The 5,984-nt window shown below is 38.6% G+C and overlaps 1 long non-coding RNA gene across 1 annotated transcript; it reads left to right on the top strand.

Moving 5' to 3' along the window:
• The first annotated feature begins 1,627 nt into the window (after positions 1 to 1,627).
• LOC141317332 (uncharacterized) lies at positions 1,628 to 2,520 on the top strand. Its single transcript, XR_012351778.1, has 2 exons — positions 1,628 to 1,799; positions 2,032 to 2,520. It is a non-coding gene; the product is annotated as an uncharacterized lncRNA (long non-coding RNA).
• The last annotated feature ends 3,464 nt before the right edge of the window (positions 2,521 to 5,984 follow it).

The raw sequence follows: 5,984 nt of genomic DNA, 5'->3' as shown, positions 1-5,984 counted from the left end.
CACTCACTCATTCACTACGGCCAATTTAGACTGTCCAATTCACATATGCATGTCTTTGGAATTGTGGGGGAAACCGGAGCACCCGGAGGAAACCCACTTAGACACGAGGAGAACATGCAAACTCCACACAGAAAGGGTATCCTGGCCCAGCCGGGGCTCAAACCAGGAACCTTCTCGCTGTGAGGCAACAGTGCTACCCACTAAACCACTGTGCCGCCCAGCTGTTTTAATCAACTCAACAGGTGAAAAACAGAAGCTCTCTGCTGTTGGTTTGTGGACAGTCATGGCTAAGACAAAGGAGCTCACAGAGGACCTGCGGCTGTGCATTGTGGCTGATCACAAGTCAGGAAAGGGCTATAAGACCATATCTAAATGTTTTGAAGTTCCAGTGGCTACAGTGCAAAGTATTAATAAAAAATACAAGACGTTTCGCACTGTGAAAAACCTCAGAGGACGTGATCGGAAGCCAAAAGTGACACCAGTGCTGGTCAGGAGGATAGTGAGAGAAAAAAATTAATCAAGGATCACCCCCAAGGCCATCCTGGTGAATCTGGGCTCTGCTGGTGGCAGCATCTCAAGGCAGACAGTCTAACGGACACTGCACGGACGCAGACCAAGGAGGACACCACTTCTCCAGATAAGGCACACAAAAGCCCAATTGGCCTTTGAAAATGCTCATCTGGACAAACAAGAAGAAGACTTCTGTTTCATGGTCAGATGAAACAACAACAAAAAAAAAATTGAATTGTTTGGCCACAATGATGTAGCCTTCATTTGGCGTAAAAAAGGAGAAAACCTTCACCCCTAAGAACACCATCCCCACTGTCAAACATGGTGGTGGGAACCTAATGTTTTTCAGCCGGTGGACCAGGGACGGAGCAGTACATCAAAATTCTCAACAACAACATCAGGCAGTCTGCAGAGAAACTTGGTCTTGGGCACCAGTGGACATTTCAGCACAACAACGACCCAAAACACACAGCTAAAGTGGTGAAGAAATGGTTAGCAGACAAAAACATTAACGTTTTGCAGTGGCCCAGCCAGAGTCCTGAATTAAATCCAATTGAGAATCTGTGGAGGAGCTAAAGATCAGGGTGATGGCAAGGAGACCCTCCAACCTGAAAGAGCTGAAGCTCATCGCTAAAGATGAATGGGCAAAAATACCAGTGGAGACATGCACAAAGCTGGTCAGCAATTATAGGAAGCATTTGATTGAAGCTTTTCTATTTTTTCCACAATGAAGCCACTTGTACATTGTCTTATTATCTTTTGGGAGATGTCTGTGTCATTTCTAATAAATTGCTGGTTACATAAAAGTAACTTTAAGTCAGAATTTGCCAAGGGTATGAATAATTTCGGGCTTGACTGTATATTTAATATTTATATTAACTTGCTGCAAAAGTAGTTTCAGTAACACAGAACACTTTATCATGGAATAACATGCACCCGTAAATCATTCACAAAACGACCTACAATGTGCACTAAAAAGTAAATAAGATCCATTCTCAATTCGTGTTGACTTTCAGAACAATGCAGGTCAATGGAAGTCAATTAGAAGTGAACAATGTGTGCACAGGTGCATGGATCTGCTCTCTCATGATCACAATCCTTATCCTCCTGTAGGTGCAGTGAGTTTGAGGAGGGGGATGTGACTCCATGTTCATTAGTCCTATGTAAGATGGAGCTGATCCGAGCATTGAGAGACTTGACACACAACTCTGTTCAGCTGCCGCTGGCCTACGGGATTTTCGTCACACTCACAGTTTTCGTAATTGCTGTACTGTTACGAACTCTTCTGGGTATAACATCTAAAACTACTACACAGATCAATAATTTTCATATGCATTTTCCACTTTCTTATGCCAAAAGTGACAAAGTACAATAAAGTTATCAAAATGCTATCATAATAGTTAGCCCATATGATTGTTAAAAACTGAAAACATTGAAAATACTGAGTCAGCTGATAAATGATCAGATTTAATCAGTCAACCAACTAATTAAGATTCTTGTCATTCGTTGTTTTATCATCAGCATGTTATGCTGCAGTTTGCCTGTCAACCAGCCAATCATCAGAGAGACGCGGCCAACCAGAACTTAGTGGGCAAGAACGCACCGACAGTCCACTGGAAACCAGTACAGAGAATCAACAGCAGAGTTACCAGCCTACAGTTGCACGCAATCAACTTTCAGTGCAGGAAACATCTGATTTAATCATCACAGTGACTGGAGTGTGTGCATGTGTCGTCGTTACAATGTTCATTTCCCATCTGTTTTGAAAAGATCATAAGATTATTACAGGTTATACATCTACTGTCACTACCAATCAACAATCTTCAACTCAGGTTACTGCACGAGAACTGAACCAGTATAAAAGTACACGAACAAAGCATGAACAAAATGGCTAGTCACTTTCTTAGTAACCTGTGTTGTTTGCACTCAGATTCATCTACTTTCTTTTGGTGAAATAATGTTTGAATACCAGAATGTTTGCAGTGCAAATAAATGCCACATGATACCTGACTGTTCTCTTCCTGCGAGTTTTCTTTTGTCTGAATAGTGTGTTTCATACGGCACGTGGCAGCAGCATGTGTGTTTTTACAGTTCACTCTGCACATGAGCAGAGCTCTGGAGCAGAAAACACATTGAAATTGTGCAATACACATATTTACTCAGACTATCTTTTACAGTACAGGGTTTTATGAAGCAACACATAACAAAATCGCATTTTTATGAACTCAGATGAGTTAGTATTTGGACATAATTGTGTCTGTCCTCCTTTTCATTTTACACCCATTAAATTTAACATCGATTTAAGGGTTTCTCTGACTTTATTGAGTGGATCTCAACTTTTACATGTGAATTAGTCAAGTAGTAGTCAAGTCTGTTGTAAGTCAGATATGAACCACAAGAGGACACCACAGCTCAGGGATAGCTAACTGAGCTCCAGCTAAATTAAGTCTTTGTTTTAAGATTAGGCTACTTTTCCCATCATGACTTCTTTCTTTTTTGTGTAAATTGCATGGGATTATTTTGTGAAACTGCTGCATCCTTGAAAGGAGGATTCCTCTAGATATAACATTGCCATTATATAAAAAGCACATACAGTGTTTTTTTATTTTTATTTATTTCTCTTTTTGTGTTCCAAAAACATAGGCAAACATATTTGAGGACCTGAAAGAACTGTATAAATACGTATACATAATTATTGTGTAGGATTAAATGGTTGTTTTACTCATTTATTCTACATTCTGTTTGACCCATTTATAGACATGAATTATTGCCATTATAAATTTAAAGTGGATGGAAATGAGGCTGTGAGGGATACAAATACACATATTTACTCAGACAATCTTTTACAATACAGGGTTTTATGAAGCAACACATAAAATCGTATTTTTAATAACTGAATGAATTAGTATTTGGACAAAAATGTGTCTGTCCTCCTTTTCATTCCACACCTATTGAATTTAACATTGATTTAAGGACTGGAAAGTTTAGTGGATCTCACCTTTTACATGTAAAAGAAATAAAGTCTATTGTGAGTCAGATATGAACCACGAGAGGACGCCACAGCTCAGGAATAGCTAAATTAGGGTTTTGTCTTGAGATTAGGCTACTTTTTCCATTATGACTTCTTGCCTTTTTGTATAAATCGTATGGGATTATTTTGTGAAACTGCTGCATCCTTGAAAGGAGGATCACTATTCACTGCTGTTATATAAAAAGCACATACAACACTTTTTAAAAAATATTTTTCCTTTTGTGTTCCACAAAACCATAGCCAAACCAGAAAGAACTGTATACTGTAAATACATATGCATAATTATTTTTAAACAGTGCAGGATTAAATGGTTATGTTTTACTAATTTATTCTACACTCTGTTTGAACCCATTTATAGACCTTATTAATTATTGCCATTATAAATTTAAAGTGGATGAGAATGAGGCTGTAGATAGGGATAGATTTTCAGTCTTTAAAATGGTACAAAAATACTAGGTACTGAAACTTTCTAAATGTTTTATGGAGTTTTGTATAGCCTACTGAATTTTAGTTGAAAGATGCTTCATCAGCTGAACAATTGGCATGCTGTTAAACAACAATACAAACCACTGAATGCACTGTACTTCTGTCCCTCACGGACTCTTTTCATTCCTGTCAAAAATTAAATATGGTGCCACCCATACTAACATCTGTTTCTCATTAATTAATTAAATATAATAGCTATCCAAAAAAAAATCTGTCAGTAATTACTCAACCTCATATTGTTACAAACCTGTACGTTCTTCTTTCATCTTTGAATAAAAATGAGGAAATTTTTGATGAAATCTGAGAGTTTTCTGACCCTGGATAGACAGCAAAGCAATTAACACGTTCAAGAAAAGTAGTAAGGACATCGATAAAATAGTCCATGTGACTTCAGTAGTTCAACCATAATGCTATGAAGCTACTGGAATACATTTTGTGTGCAAAGAAAACTAACAACTTTACTCAACAATCAATCTTCGCCATATGTTCATGAGAGTACCACGATGCATGTGTGTGGTGCTGAGCTAGGATGTCAATCTCAATTAATCGTCTGTAAATTATAGTTCAAATAAGGGCAAAAACTTGCAAGTCATCCTCTCTGTTGGAATCCTCAGATATCTTGAGATTTTTTTTTCTTTTAACCTAGGGGGACATGCATAACCGATATATAACTCTTGGGAAATATATATTTTATTTATTTGAAACTGTTCAAACTCTCACTTTTTGGGTGATCAGTTATTTTTAAATACTCCTTACACCCCTGTTTGATTCCCATTTCCATGTGCACTTCTCACAACAGGAGTAACTCTGAGTAGGCTACTTGTTTGGATATTACTGTTTTAATGTGTAATCTATTAGCTGCTGTAGAATGTTCTCTGTCAAAGGTGCTGGTGCTGATAGTGTAATTAGCTGATCATATCATCCTGAACAAATGTTCTGTCCTGATATCAATCACCTAATTCAAACTTTCCATCTAGGCAGGATGAGATGGCACAAGTGGTGAGATGTTCCTGTCCTCCCCCACCACATGCACAGACAGAGAACCCCATCCCCCAGTGCTCCTCTGGATCATCACAAGGGTTGTTTGTCTCCATGTACCGGTGCCTAGTATATAATGAAGAGCCCCATCTTGGAGTCCCTGGAAGTGCACGGGGTCAATGAACTTTCATTGTTGTTGCACAATCATGCGTGAATCAAATGGAGATGCCTCCTTCAGAAAAGAAGCCAAAAGTAGGGGACTATTTTTTCATTGCTAACCCAACAAAATGCTATGAAGGGGCCCATCCTCCAGCATTGGTGCCTATTAAAAAACTTTCAAGGACCGAAGGACAAGCTGTACACATACATTTCTGAGTGCTTAGTAACCGTTAGACATTCGCGGATTGTGCTGATGATGAAAATGTTGTCACATGAGCCCCTTTCACAAATTTGTGAATTGAATCTGCGTGTTCACACACATTCCGTAAACCAGTGGTTTTCAATTCTAGTCCTCACATACCACCGCTATGCATATTTTGCCTGCCTCTGGTTTAACACACCTGATTCAGATCATCAGCTCAATAGAAAAGAGCTCCATGCATGAACTGTATTCCATTTCACAGTTCTTACACATTGTTCATGGCTCCCTACTCCTTTCAACATACTTCATTTCGGAACATTCATATACAAATCAGTGCTATATCACCGCCTGCAGCGTCTTCACGCACAGACAAAAAGTACTAGAAATGTGTGACATAATACACCTCTCTAAATAAATACAATTTAAATTAATTCCCACACATTAATGCCCTTTAAATAGAACATGCTTCCTTCAAACTAGAATCACTGATTTGCATTTAAAATACCTGGTCAAAGATTCACAGGATAACTACGTCTTTCAACAACATATGCATCATCACTTTGACACACCATTTATGGCAGAGTTGCCCAACCCTATTTCTGGAGATGTTGTGTGCTT

The sequence above is a fragment of the Garra rufa genome, unplaced genomic scaffold (assembly GCF_049309525.1).
Source record: "Garra rufa unplaced genomic scaffold, GarRuf1.0 hap1_unplaced_754, whole genome shotgun sequence".
NCBI lineage: Eukaryota > Metazoa > Chordata > Actinopteri > Cypriniformes > Cyprinidae > Garra > Garra rufa.
The sequence above is the reverse complement of the archived record's forward strand: the minus strand, read 5'-3'. Positions and strand labels throughout refer to the sequence as shown.